This window comes from Elephas maximus, chromosome 12, assembly GCF_024166365.1.
Source record: "Elephas maximus indicus isolate mEleMax1 chromosome 12, mEleMax1 primary haplotype, whole genome shotgun sequence".
Classification (NCBI taxonomy): domain Eukaryota; kingdom Metazoa; phylum Chordata; class Mammalia; order Proboscidea; family Elephantidae; genus Elephas; species Elephas maximus.
In genome coordinates this window covers 56,956,416-56,971,953 of record NC_064830.1, presented here as the reverse complement: position 1 = coordinate 56,971,953, position 15,538 = coordinate 56,956,416, and the positions used below count along the sequence as shown (strand labels likewise).

The 15,538-nt window shown below is 41.7% G+C and overlaps 1 protein-coding gene across 3 annotated transcripts in view; it reads left to right on the top strand.

The window, feature by feature from the left end:
* Positions 1-15,538, top strand: part of WDR72 (WD repeat domain 72) — a 970,312-nt gene that overhangs the window by 39,727 nt on the left and 915,047 nt on the right. The window lies entirely within an intron of this gene.

Below are 15,538 nucleotides of genomic sequence, written 5' to 3'. Positions count from 1 at the left end.
GTCCAGGTTGGTAAGAAAGAAGTAAAAGTATCTCTATTTGCAGATGATATGATCTTATACACAGGAAACCCTAAAGAATCCTCAAGAAAACTACTGAAACTAATAGAAAAGTTTACTTGAGCACCAGGATACAAGATAAACATACAACAATCAGTTGGATTCCTCTACACCAACAAATAGAACGTCAAAGAGGAAATCACCAAATCAATACAATTTACAGTAGCCCCCAAGAAGATAAAATACTTAGGAACAAATCTAACCAGAAACATAAAAGACCTATGCAAAGAAAACTACAAGACACCACTGCAAGAAACCAAAAGAGACCTACATAAATGGAAAAACATACCTTGCTCATGAGTAGGAAGACTCAACATCGTAAAAATTCTGATCCATATACCACTGACATTTTTTAATGGCATGGAGAAACAAACCACCAACTTCATATGGAAGTGAAAGAGGTCCCAAATAAGTAAAGCATTACTGAAAATGAAGAACAATGTGGGAGGCCTCAAACTACCTGATTTTAGAAGCTATTATACCGCCACAGTAGTCAAAACAGCCTGGTAGTTGTACAACGACAGATACATAGACCAATGGAATAGAATTGAGAATCCAAATACAAATCCATCCACATATGGGCAGTTGATATTTGACAAAGGCCCAAATTCAGTTAAATGGGGGAAAAAACAGCTCCTTTAACAAATGGTGCTAGCATAACTGGATATCTGTCAAAAAAAAAAAAAAAAAAGAAAGAAAGAAACAAGACCCGTACCTTACACCATGCACAAAAACTAACTCAAAATGGATCAAAGACATAAATATAAATTCTAAAACGATAAAGATCATGGAAGAAACAATAGGGACAATGCTAAGAGCCCTAATATATGGCATAAACAGTGTACAAAACATTACTAACAATGCACAAACACCAGAAGAGAAACTAGATAACTGGGAGCTCCTAAAAATGAAACACACTCATCCAAAGACTTCTTCAATAGAATGAAAAGATTTCCTGCACACTGGGAAAAAGTTTTTAGCTATGACATTTCTGATCAGCATCTGATATCTAAAATCTACATGATACTGCAAAAACTCAACATCAAAAAGACAAATAACCCAATTAAAAAATGGGCAAAGGATATTAACAGGCGCTTCTCCAAAGACATTCAGGCAGCTAACAGATACATGAGAGAATGCTCTCGATCATTAGCCATTAGAGAAATGTAAATGAAAACTGCAATGAGATTCCATCTCACTCCAATAAGGTTGGTATTATCCCAGAAAACATGAAGTAATAAATGTTGGAGAGGTTGTGGAGAGACTGGAACACTTATACACTGCTGGTGGGAATGTAAAATGGTACAACCACTTTGAAAATGGATTTGACACTTTCTTAAAAAGCTAGAGATAGAACTACCATACGATGTAGCAATCCCACTTCTCTGAATATATCCTAGAGAAATAAGAGCCGTCACATGAACAGATATATGCACACCCATGTTCAGTGCAGCACTGTTCGCAATAGCAAAAAGATGGAAGCAACCATGGTGCCCACCAACGGATGAATGGATAACTAAATTATGGTATATTCACACAGTGGAATACCATGCATCAATAAAGAACGATGATGAGTCCGTGAAACAGTTCATAATATGGAGGAATCTGGAAGGCATTATGCTGAATAAAATTAGTCAGTTGCAAAAGCACAAATATTGTATAAGACCAATAGTATAAGAACAAAAGAAATAGTTTAAACACAGAAGAAAATATTTGATGGTTACAAGCGTGGGGAGGGAGGAAGAGAGAGGGGTATTCACTAATTAGACAAGAACTATTTTAGGTGAAAGGAAAGACAACACACAGTACTGGAGAGGTCAGCGCAACTGGACTAAATGAAAAGCAAAGAAGTTTCCTGAATAAACCGAACACTTTGAAGGCCAGAGAAGCAGGGGCAGGGGATCTGGGAACCATGGTTTCAGGGTACATCTAAGTCAATTGGCATAATAAAATCTATTAAGAAAACATTCTGCATCCAACTTTGAAGTGTGGTAGCTGAGGTATAAAAGCCCACAAGCAGCTCTCTAAGAAGTATCAATTGGTCTTGACCCACCTGGATCAAAGGACAATGAAGGACACCAAAGACAAGGTAATTATTAGCCCAAGAGACAGAAAGGGCCACATAAACCAGAGACTAAACCAGCCTGAGACCAGAAGAACTGGATGGAGCACAGCTACAACTGATGACTGCCCTGACAAGGAACAAAACAGAGAATTCCTGATGGAGAAGGGAGCAGTGGGATGCAGACCTAAAATTCTCATAAAAAGTCCAGACTTAATGGTCTGATTGAGACTGGAAGGACTCTGGAGGTCATGATCCCCAGACCTCCTGTTAGCCCACAGAACCATTACCAAAGCCAACTATTCAGACAAGGATTGGACTGGAATATAAGATAGAAAATGATACTGATGAGGAGTGAGCTTCTTGGCTCAAGTGGACACATGAGACTATCTGTGCATCTCCTGTCTGGAGGTGAGATGAGAAGGCAGAGGAGGACAGAAGCCAGCTGAACGGTCAAAGGAATACTACAAGGCAGATAGAAGGAGTGTGCTGTCTCATTAGAGGGAGAGCAACTAGGAATAATAGCAAGGTGTATATAAATTTTTGTATGAGAAACTGACTTGATTTGTAAACTTTCACTTAAAGCACTATAAAAATTAAAAAAGAAGCAGAATGAGTTTCTAAAACACTTATTTTGATTTCATGTATTAGTTGAAAAAAAACTGAACAATTATTGGGGTTGACTGATTTTCTATTTAAAGTATCTGTTGGCACCACTGTAGAACTGGCATCACTTACCCATTAATAGAACCAACATATGTGCACAAAAAAAAACTTGAACTAGAGAAACTGAACAAAATTAGAAGACCAACCATTTGTCTAATTGAAAAGTCATGTTTCATAGAGTGATATGCAACAGATCTGCACTACATATGTTAAAATAATGTCTTTTAAAAATTCTGTCTTTGAGCAATGTTCTTAAAATAACCACAAACTTTTGAAGTGGTTGCTGATGCTTCTCCCACAAATTCATGTATTTAGATTTTCAGGTTGTCAGTGATATCCCTCAGCTCTATGATGGATGGAAAATGTCCACAAACATTTTGGGCAACTTACACGGTTCATCAACTATCCTGAGGCGTGAAAATATCGTACTTAATATTTTATTAAACATGAACTTCAATTCTTAATCAAATTGCTACTGAAAGGATTTGTTGCAAAATAAAAAGCATTATCAAACAAAAAAAAAAAGGTCGTGATGTACAGCATACAAACGTGATCCCTCTATGAAGCAAGAGCATTCAAACTACACACTAAGTGCTCTATGACAGAATTCCTCAATCCCTATTTTCTGCCTATATTTCACATAAACCTAATGTATAATATTCCACATTTCCCACTGACTAGCTGACTGATAGCCTGGTGACTTTATGCATCTTGCAGGCCATAGCACAGGCCACTGAAAAACTGCCTGATAAATGAAGTGACTGGCAGAGGCTTTTAATATTTCTCCCACCATGACCAGAGGCCATAAGGAGTTAGCTAGAGATGCTTGATTTATATCATTCTGCATATTATGCTTGAATGATGGAAGTTAGTTATATTGCACCAGGAAAGGATCAGGAAAAATGAGGTGGGGCAATTGGTTATTGTCCATGTTTAATAATGTTTTCAACTGAGAACTGCATGTGCCTCTCACATATTATGGTACTAGATGAGAAGATGCAGAAGATAGAAGTGCAAAACTGAGTTCTCTCCTTTTAGCTTATATTAGTTCTACTATTAATGATATTTCTTTAAAAAATTAAAAATCTGGGTTAAATATTAAATTGTGTGGGATGGTAAGACAACAGGTGTAAACAAGAGAGATAAAGCAGGATGTTTGATCATTCAGTGCTACTTGCCTGATTTGCCAGAGCAAAGGCCAGAAGAGTTGAAGAATATTGGTGGTTAATCCTCAACTTAATTGTTGATGCCAATTGCAGCTGTCTTCTAGATGCATTGTCACTTCTGGAACCTGTAATGTAGCTTTTGATTCAGTAAATGGTTTAAGTTTTATTCAATCAGCAAAAATAATCAGCACTTTGCCTTCACTTGGCAAGAACAGCAGCACACTTTCACTGTCTTATGTCAGAGCTTTGTCTACAGACAAATTGATCTATGACTATATCTAGAGCCCAGTGGACTTCCATGTACTACCACCATGAATAAAGGAACACAATGTTTTTGGGGCCACTTACCATGTGATAACCCATAAGACTTACAACTCTGAAGGCAGTTCATAGCAAGAGAGCACTCTGAAGCAGATCCAGGCCGCAGTGCAAGCTGCCTTAACACTTGGCCTCATGTCACAAGAGATGAAATGCTAATTTAAACATCTACGGCAGATAGAAAAGGGGTACTGGTGGTACAGTAAATAAAGTGCTTGGTTGCTATCTAAAAGTTTGGCAGTTCAACTCACCATGTGGTGTGTGGAGGAAAGATGTGGCAGTCTGTTTCCATAAAAATTACATCCTTGGAAACCCTGTGGGGCAGTTCTAGTCTGTCATAAAGGGTCATGATGAGTCAAAATCTACTTGATGGCAATAGAGTTTTTTTGTTTGTTTTTTTATGGTAGATTCTCTTGCCGTTGAGTCAATTCCGACTCATACCGACCTTGTAGGGCAGAGTAGAACTGCCCCATAGGTTTTCCAAGGAGCACCTGATGGATTCAAACTGCCAAACTTTTGGTTGGCAGCTGAACTCTTAACCACTATGCCACCAGAGTTTCCATAGGGATGCCTTATAAAGGCTTGGGAAAACTGAAGAGTAGATTTGCAGTTGAGACACCTAGAGTTTTAGAGCACAGCCAACTACTCTCCATTTAATAAACAGTTCCTACCTGGCTATTTTTTCCTGGGTGGTATAAATAGTTAGTATTCTTGGCTGCTAGCTGAAAGGGTGGAGGTTTAAGTCCACCCAGAGCCACATCGGAAGAAAGGCCTGCAGATTTAATTCTGAAAAATTGGCCATTGAAAACCCTATGGAGCACAGTTCTACTCTGACATGCACAGGATCACCATGAGACAGAGTCAACTCAATGGAACAGGTAGCCTAGTAGTATGTGACTATTGGGCCCTGGTAAAGACTGACCTCTTGACCACAAGACATCATGTGAATATGAGACCTTAGCTGTCTATCAAGAAAGAGGTAATTTCAATCATAAATCAGCATTTCAAGAAACAAGGAAATGAAAAGATGACCCACACAATATGGGAAAATTTTTATATATCACATATCTGGTAAGGGACGTATATCAAGACTATATAAACTATTACAATCCAAGAATTAAAAGACAAATAACCTGGAAAAACACACCATTCTCATGGATAGGTAGACTCAACATTGTGAAAATGAAAATTCTACCCAAAACAACTTACAAATACAATGCAATCCTGATCTAAAGGCCAACAATATTCTTTAAACAGATGAAAAAACTTATCATTAACTCTATAGAGAAAGGGAAGAAGCCCTGAATAAATAAAACACTATTGAAGAAGAAGAATAAAGTAGGAGGACTAGCACTACCTGACCTCAGAATCTACTATACAGCTCTGGTAGTCAAAACAGCCTGATACTGATACAATGACAGATACATTGACCAATGGAACAAAATTGAGAACTCGGATGTAAATTCATTCACCTATGGTCACCTGACCTTTGACAAGGGTCCTAAGTCCATCAAATGGGGCAAAGACAGTCTTTTTAACAAACGGTACTGGCAAAACTAGATGTGCATCTGCAAAAAAATGAAACAGGACCCAGACCTCATACCATATACGAAAACTAAATAAAAATTGATCAAAGACCTAAATATAAAGCCAAAAAGTATGAAGTTCATAGAAGAAAAAATAGAATCAATGCTAAAGGCCCTAATACACAGCATTAACAGGATAAGAAACACAACCAACAACACACAAACTCCAGCAGAAAAGCTAGATAACTGGGATCTTCTAAATATTAAACACTTATGCTCATCAAAAGACTTCACCAGAAGAGTAAAAAGAGAATCTCCAGAATGGGAACAAATTTTTGGCTATTACAAATTAAACAAAGGTCTAATCTCTAAAATCTACGAGAAAATCTAACACCTCTACAACAAAAAGACCAATAATCCAATTAAGAAATGGGCAAAGGAAATGAACAAACACTTCACCAAAGAAGACATTCAAGCGGCAACAGACATGAGAAAATGCTCGGATCACTAGCCATTAAAAAAAAGAAATGCAAATCAAAATCACAGTGAGATACCATCTCACCCCAGCATTACTGGCACAAATCAAAAAAACAGGAAATAAGAAATGTCAGAGAGGCTGCGGGGAGATCGATCGGAGCTCTTACGCACTGCTGGTGGGAAAGCAAAATGATTCAATCATTTTGGAAAATAATAGCTTCCTTAGAAAGCTAGATATAGAAATACCATATGATCCAGCAATCCTACTCCTAGGAATATATCCTAGTGAAATAAGAGTTACCACACGAATAGACACATGCATACCCATGTTCATTACAGCTTTGTTCACAATAGCGAAAAGATGGAAAGAACCTAGATGTCCATCAACAGATGAATGGATTAACAAACTGTGTTACAAACACACAATGGAGTATTACACAATAAAGAACAATAATGAATCTGTGAAGCATCTCATAACACTGATGAATCTGGAGGACATTATGCTGAGTGAAATAAGTCAATCACAAAAGGACAAATATTGTATGAGACCATTACTGCAAAAACTCATGAAAAAGTTTACACACACAAAAAGAAAATCTTTGATGGCTATGAGGGAGGGGAGAGTTGGGGATGGAAAAACACTAAATAGACAGTAGATAAGTGGTAATTTGATAAAGGGTAAGACAGTAGACAATACTGAGGAAGCCGGCACAACTTGTAGAAGGCAAGGTCATAGAAGCTCCAAAGACACGTCCAAACTCCGTGAGGGACAGATTTGCTGGGCTCAGGGCTGAGGGCTGTGGGGACCATGGTCTCTGGGAACATCTAGCTCAATTGGCATAACATAGTTTACAAAGAAATTGCTTTACATCCTGCTTTGGTGAGTAGCGTCTGGGGTCTAAAAAGCCTGTGAGTGGTCATCTAAGATACTACACTGGTCTCATCCCCTCAGGAGCAAGGAAGAATGAAGAAAATTAAATATACAAGGGAAAGATTAGTCCAAAGGACTAATGGACCACGTCGACCAGACCTCCACCAGACTGAATCCAGTAAAACTAGATGGTGCCTGGCTACCAACATTGACTGCTCTAACAGAGATCAGAATAGAGGGTCCCAGACAGAGCTGGAGAAAAATGTAGAAAATTCTAACTCAAAAAGGAAGACCAGGCTTGCTGGCCTGACACAGACTGGAGAAACCCTGAGAGTATGGGTCCCGGACACCCTTTCAGCTCAGTAATCAAGTCACTCCAGAGATTTAACATTCAGCCACAGATTGATCAGGCCCGTAAAGCAAAATAAGACTAAAGGGCACATCCGCCCAGGGGTAAGGACTAGAAGGTAGGAGGGAACAGGATAGCTGGTATTAGGGAATCCAAGCTTGAGAAGGGAGAGTGTTGACATGTCATGGGGTTGTTAATCAATGTCATAAAACAACATGTGCAGTTTGTTCTGTAAACCTTCATCTAAAGTACAATAAGAAAGAAAAGACAAACAACCCAATGTAAAAATAGGAAAAGGAGCTGAATACATATTTCTCCAAAGTACGTATACATATGGCCAATAATCATATGGGAAGATGCTCGGCTTCTTTTATGCCAAGACATTCAAATAAAACCCACAATGAGATAACACTCCACATCCATCAAGATGACTAGAATCAGTCAGATAACGAGTATTGGCAAGGATGTAGAGGAATAGGAACTACACTGCTGGTAGACACATAAAATGTGCAGCCAGAAATCAGTGTGGCAGTTCTCAAATGATTAAACATAGTGTTACCATAAAAAATCGTATGACCCAGCAATTCCACTCTAGTAGACATACACCCAAAAGAAATGAAAACATATGTCCACAGAGAAACTTGTGCATGAAAACTCATAGGAGAATTATGAATAATAGCCAAAAGGTAGAAACAATCCAATGTCTATCTATGAACAATTGGATAAACAAAATGTGGTCTATCCATAAAATGGAATATTATTCAACCATAAAGAGAAATGAAGTTCTGATAACATTCTATGACATATATGAACCTTGAAAACATTATGTTAAGTGAAATAAGCCAGACAAAAAATGACAAATATTGTATGATCTCATTTATCTGAAATACCTAGATTAGGCAAACACATAGAGACAGATTAATGGTTACCAGGGACTATCGATCTGGTTATCATCACTGCTGAGTGTTCAACTTGACAAAAGCAGAATGCGAACCCTGAGTCTCCATATGCATCATTCTCCAGTGGGCCCCTGATGCTGGTTATGTGGAGACAGGTTGCGTACACTAGAGCCCTTTTATCATGGAGGCCACAATTATTTATCATTATTGGAATAGGTCCTTATTCTAAATATGATTTTCCCTTCCTTGCCAGCCTTACTTCTACTTGTTGTTATTGCTAGGTGCTGTTGAGTTGGCTCCAACTCATGGCGACACTAGGTACAACAGAAGGAAACACTGCCTGGTCCTGCACCATCCCCACGATCATTGTTCTGCTTGAGCCCATTGTTGCAGCCACTGTATCAATTAATTTCATCAAGGGTCTTCCTGTCTTTCACTGACCCTCTACTTTACCAAGCATGATGTCTTTCTCCAGTGACTGGTCCCTCCTGATAACATGTCCAAAGTATGTGAGATCAAGTCTCACAATCCTCACTTCTAAGGAATATTCTGGTTGTACTTCTTCCAAGACAGATTTGTTTATTCTTCTGGCAGTCTGTGGTACACTCAACATTCTTCTCCAACACCATAACTCAAAGGCATCAATTCTTCGGTCTTCCTTATTTGTTGTCCAGCTTTCGCATGTATATGAAGTGAATTAAAACACCATGGCTTGGGTCAGGCGTACCTTATTCCTTAAGGTGACACCTTTGCTTTTTAACACTTTAAAGAAGTCTTGTGCCGCAGATTTGCCCTATGCAATGTGTCATTCGATTTTTGCTTCTGCTAGCACCACTATATGTGGACTCATAGAATGCCTCATCTATGCCATAGAATCACACACAACACCATCTATAACCAAGAAAATGACCTTACAGAAAAGGCAGTGTGACAATGGGCTCAAGCCACGAATTTTACTATATGCCCCATCTCCCAGAAGCAGGTGGCTTGAGTGAAATGTGAAGTCATAGTTATGATTCCATCTGGGGTCAATACCCTGTGAAGTTGGAACACTCCCTCAGGATACAGTATATGCCTTAAACCAGCAGCCAACGTATGGTGTCATTTCCCCTATAGACAGAATACACTGGTCTAAGAACCAAAGAGTGGAAATGGGACTGCCTCCCTATTATTACCTATTATCATTACTATTACTGTTGCTGTTGTTAGGTGTTGTTGAGTTGGTTCCAACTCATAGCGATTCTATGTACAACAGAATGAAACACTGCCCGGTCCTGCACCATCCTCACAATCACTGCTATATTTGAGCCCATTGTTGCAGCCATGGTGCTAATCCATCTAATTGAGGGTCTTCCTCGTTTTGCTGACCCTCTACCTTACCAAGCAAGATGTCCTTCTCCAGAGACTGGTCCCTCTTGATAACATGTCCAAAGATGTGAGACAAAGTGTCGCCATCCTTGCTTCTAATGAGTGTTCTGGCTACACTTCTTCCAAGACAACACTGTCATGGATTGAACTGTGTTCCCCAAATATGTGTGGCAAATTGGCTAGGACATGATTCCCAGTACTGTGTGATTGTCCACCATTTTGTGATCTGATGTTATTTTCCCATGTGTTGTAAATCCTACCTCTATGCATTTATGTTAATGAGACAGAACTCAATCTACAAGATTAGGTTGTGTCTTAAGTCAATTTCTTTTGAGATATAAAAGAGAAGTGGGCAGAGAGACAGGGGGACCTCATATCACCACGAAAGTAGTGCCAGGAACAGAGTGCAGAGTTTTGAGTTTCTTATGTTACTGAACCAACTGGAAGAGGAGATCACTGTCTTGGATGGGGTGATTGATTCTGATTGCCAAGAAGAAATTGGAATGCTGCTACATAATAGGAGCATGGATGACTATGTCTAGATCCAAGATGACTCTCGTGTCCAATAATAATGGTCAGTGCGAGGTGGACTGGCAACCTAATAAAGACAGGTCCTTGGTAGGAATGAAAGTTTGGGTCCCCTTGAACAGGTTTAAAAGGAGCTGTGGTGGCACACCAGCTGCTAACTGAAAGGCTAGAGGTTTTAACCCACCAGCCACTCCACAGGAGATAGACGTGGCAGTCTGCTTGTGTAAAGATCACAGTCTTGGAAACCCCATGGGGCAGTTCTACTCTGTCTTATAGGGTCACTATCAGTCAGAAAGAACCCTGGTGGTGCAGTGGTTAATGATATGACTGCTAAAAAAAAGGTCAGCAGTTCGAATCCACAATCTGCTCCTTGGAAACCCAATGGGGCAGTTCTACTCTCATATAGGGTCGCTATGAGCTGGAATCAACTTGATGACAACAGGTGTGGATTTTTTTCATCAGTTGGAATTGTTTCAGCGGCAATGGGATTAAATTTGTTTTTTGATTTGACCAGGTTTAAAAAAAAAAAATCTCCTACAAGCCAAGATGCTCAGAGAGTAGAAGAAAGGAACAGTGAATGAGGAATCTGTAAAGGAAGCAATGATTATAAAATAAGGCCTCATGACCAGTTACAGAAATGTGGACTGTAGCATTTACATTTTATGGTAATTGTCTACATCTCCCTTTTCTATTTACCTTGTATGAAGATCACGGGTGGTGGTCAACATTAAAATTTAGCTTCTAAGTTGGATTTGACTGAGTTGACTTCACTCTCAGATAATACAGGCACTGGAAGGGATTTTCAATTTTCCCATTTTTTTTTAATTAAATTATTTTATCCAAATGAAAGAAAAGACTAGATAGACTGTGCTGGTTGCTTTCCATTTGCCTCTCCAGATCCCCTCTCTACCTTTCTCTGCCTTGCTCTGTAATAAGGAAGGATGGCCACTCATGGCTGCAGCACCTGTGGTCCTTTGCCCTCAGCTTTCAAATGACTGAGCCAATAGGACACACCTACAGGAACCTGAAGGGTAGAAGGAGAAAGAGGCAGGTTTTAGAACTGTTTCGTTCTGGTTCTAACCCCCGCTGAAAATTTGCATTTCTAACAAGTTCCCGGGGATGCTAATGCTGCTGGGTAGGGACCAATTCTGAGAACCACTAGTAGAATCAAACCCAAACCAAACCCACTGCCACTGAGTCAATTCCAACTCATAGTGACACTATAGGACAGAGTAGAACTGCCCTGTAGGGTTTCCAAGGCTCTAAATCTTTACAGAAGCAGACTGCCACATCTTTGTTCCACAGAGCAGCTCGTGGGCTTGAACCGCTGACCTTTTGGTTAGCAGTCGAGTGCTTAACCACTGTGTCGCCAGGGCTCCTTTACCCAGTAGGGCAGTAGCTTTAAAATTTATTATACATAAGAATCACTTGGGGATCTTGTTAAAATGTAGATTCAATCCATCTGGGGTGGAAATGCAAATTCTCAGCAGGGCCAAAAGAACTGGTTCAAAGCCTTGGAGAAATGCTGGAGTATGCCTTCTCTCACTCCCTGCCTGCCTTACCAGTGGCAGTGACTGTGTTCCTCTATCTATGGCCACTGCTCCCATGAGGCAGCCTGTGTCTCCACCACAGCTTTTGCTGAAGTCAACATGGCTGACACCCTGATTTCAGATTCTCAGCCTTCAGAAATGTGAGATAAAAAATTTCTGTTCTAAGAACAAACACACCTGTCTTGGAAGAAATATAGCCAGAACGCTCTTTAGAAGCAAGGTTGGTGAGATTTCATCTCACGTACTTTGGACATATTATCAGGAGGGACCTTTCCCTGGAGAAGTGTAAGGGGGAGGGGGAGAGCTTACACTCAGGAAAAGGAGGAGACAAGGGGTGGTGACATTCATCAATAAGATGGTCCCTACGTAGTTAAACATTAAGCCAAGGAAATGGTCCGTATAGGGGTCCCTAACTTGATATGGTCCCTAACTTGATAAGGTCTCTAACCTTTTTTCTAACTTGATAGGGTCCCTGACTTGGCTGTTAAATGTTAACAGGGAGAGATAAGAGAAAAAGGTATAAAACCCTAAGAAAATGACTATTGGGGCTCTCAGACTCTCTCTATATCTGAGTAGCCGGCTTGATGCTCCCTAGTCAAATGTACTTTTGCTACTAACCCCCTGCTAGCTAATAATCCTCTTCTCGCTTGGCAGTATTTGCCTCAGTGTTTGAATTCTTTCCTACACTGAAGACAAGAACTGAGGCTATTCTCTGGTAACAGAACAACATCACACTTGGTAAGCTAGAGGGTCAGCAAAAGAGAGGAAGACCCTCAATGAGATGGACTGACACAGTGGCTACACAGTGGGCTCAAACATAGCAACAGTTGTGAGGATGGCGCAGGACCTGGCAATGTTTTGTTCTGTTGTACGCAGGGACTGTTGTATCCAAGTGACTGTTCTAAAAGCAGTACTTGGCACAGATCTTGAGTGGGTCAGTCAGTAGCTTCTGCAGGTGCCTACTGACACCTCCTCTCGACTGTCAGGACTAACAGGCTTTAAAATGTCCCAGATGTGGGAAGTCTTGCTCCTTGTTGTACCAGCTAGCTGTTAGGCAGGAAATAGCTAAGTAAATGAATTTACACTTATGTGTGAATGATTGTCAAGACTCAGTGCATTTAACACCCTAGAGTTGTGTTTAAAAGCAAACTTTATTACCCAAAAGAATTAATCACTAATAGCACCCTTGCAGTTGACACTCAAGACTGCAGTGAGGCGAGAACAGGAGATAACATCTCTTCATTGCCCTCAAAAACTAAGTGAGTTGAAAAATGATCAGCTGTAGTAAATCTGATCTGGGTTTCAATCACACTTTTTACTGTGAAAAAAGTAGGTACATTAAAGTCTTCCAGTGTCTGTTTCCCAGTTAATTAATTGGGGATAGTCATCTGTCCCATATGGCACCAATCCCCTGTTCAAACTAACTTAAGTATCTGTATTCCACACTCCAGCGTGAGCATTTTTAGGACATTTTAAGCCTCATTCAGGGTCCAGCACAGGGGAGGACATGCTGCAGGCACTCAATAGATATTTGTTGGGCAGTCCATGAATATGGAAGGGATTTGTAAGATGTAAAGTGCCACGCATGCTGCCCCCCCCCAAAAAAAAAACCAAACCCTTTGGTGTCAGTCGATTCTGACTCATAGGTGGCTATGAGAGTGACCCATGCCCCCAGTTATAGCAATACTGATCATTATTGCTTCACCTATGAAGAATACAAATCATCCACTGATGGATGCTGATTCTGGGGATACAAGCTGGGGGATGAGTTGGACCGGGCAGGACCTCTGCAGATTTCATCGAGACTCTTATTTAGAGTGTTTATTCCTAAACCCAGATCAAAAGACTTCCCATCTCAGGCCTTCTGGAGGCCATGGAATCCAGATTTGGGAGGTGGCTGATGATGGTGACAATCCCACCAGCGCTCTTCGAGGGATGCTAGGGGCACCAAGAATAGTAATGGAAGCGATCCTGACATGCCCCTTTCTGAGTGACTTTTCAAACTAAGCTTTTAGGGAAGTGGAATCTAGCTATTCCGTGCGTTTGACTCCTTAGAGTGAGGTTGGCAAGTAGGATTCTTCTTTTCCAAAAAAATTTTCCTCCTTTATGGGTGAATGCCAGTAGAAAGTCAAGAATTAGAGGGCAGAGTTAGATACTCCTTTAACAGTCCTCTCAGATGGCGCCACCTTCTCGCTGAGGGTCACCCAGAGGGGCGGGGATTCCCTGCAGCCTGTTCTCCCCACCTCCCCACTCCCTCACCCTCCACTGCAGAGGCACCCACGGAACGCAGCCCCTTTTGGCACCAAGCCTCCCGGTGCCCAGCGCGAAGGCAAGCCCAGCGACAGCCGCCTCTTTGGCGCCACGGAGACGACACCCGCCCCCAACCTCCCCCTGTCCGGGGACTTCCTTCCGGCGTCCTAGGCCTCCCAGGTCTTCTCTCTTCTCCCTCTCAGCGCGCGGGACGCAAAGCCTGCGACGGGCCAGCAGAGCACAGCGGGCATCGCCAAGTGGCGCATGCTGGGCAGTTCCCTGCGCAGCCAGAGCCTGCACCTTAGAGCTCGCGCCCGCAGACCCCAGGACCATGGCTGTCGAGGGAGTCGTCCCCGGTGGCCAGGCGCGCAGCCGCTTACCAGGACTCCGGGCATCAGCGCTGCTGGTGCTTGGTCTCCTGCGCTCCTCAGTGAGGGCAGATGATGAGTGGCCGAGAGGCGGCGGGGCCTTGGGTGGTGCAGAGGGTCCCGGCAGGGAAGGCTAACCTCGATGAGGCTGCTCCTTCAGAAGGACTCCGCAAGCAGAGTCTGGGAGGGAACGAGGAGATCAACAGAGTGAGCCTGTGTGTTATCCGTTCCGTCTCGCCGCTAGAGTTCGCAAGATCTCCATGAAAATTTTTGAAAATGATGTTACCTCTAGGGTGCCCTCGCACCTGTTCTGCAGAGATTTAAATTCCTACCATCCCTCATTTCTCAATGTCTAATAAATATGTCTCCAGGCGGTAAGGCCAGTGTTTGGAAGACTGCCTTGGATATTTTGACTTGGTTCAGGAAGATCTGAAAGATGAATGGGGATAAACTAGGCAAAGAGGGAAGGAGAGAGTGCCCTGGGTAGAGGGAACAGCACATGCAAAGGCCCTGTGAGTGGCCGGGAAAATGGGAAATAGGATATCAGATAAATTGGCTGGAGCCTAGTGTGCAAGGTGGGGATGCTGTTCCAGACTAGGCTAGACAAAGCGGTAGGGGCTAGATCATTGCAGAGTCTCTGATAATCGACCCACTTTTGTTGTTTTAAGCTGCATTCAGCTTTTTAATACTTCCCTTAAATTAGCGTGATCAGAGCCCTGCCATCAATTCAGTTAACCAAAAAACCAAATCCAGTGCCATCCGATTGATTCCGACTCATAGTGACCCTATAGGACAGAGTGGAACTGCCCCATAGAGTTTCCAAGGAGCACCTGGTGGATTCGAACTGCTGACCTATTGGTTCGCGGCGGTAGCACTTAACCACTACACCACCAGGGTTTCCCAATTCAGTTTAGAAAAGCTAATTCAGATGTATTTTTATTTTGGAACAAAACCCTGTCGACTTGGTGCAGGAGGATCTGAAAGAAGCAAGCTGAAAAGTCAGCTGTTCTCACACGCATGAGAGATTTCTAGTAATTCCAAGCTTGGGACAAATTAGGTTGACGAAGGAGAAAAACTCTTGGC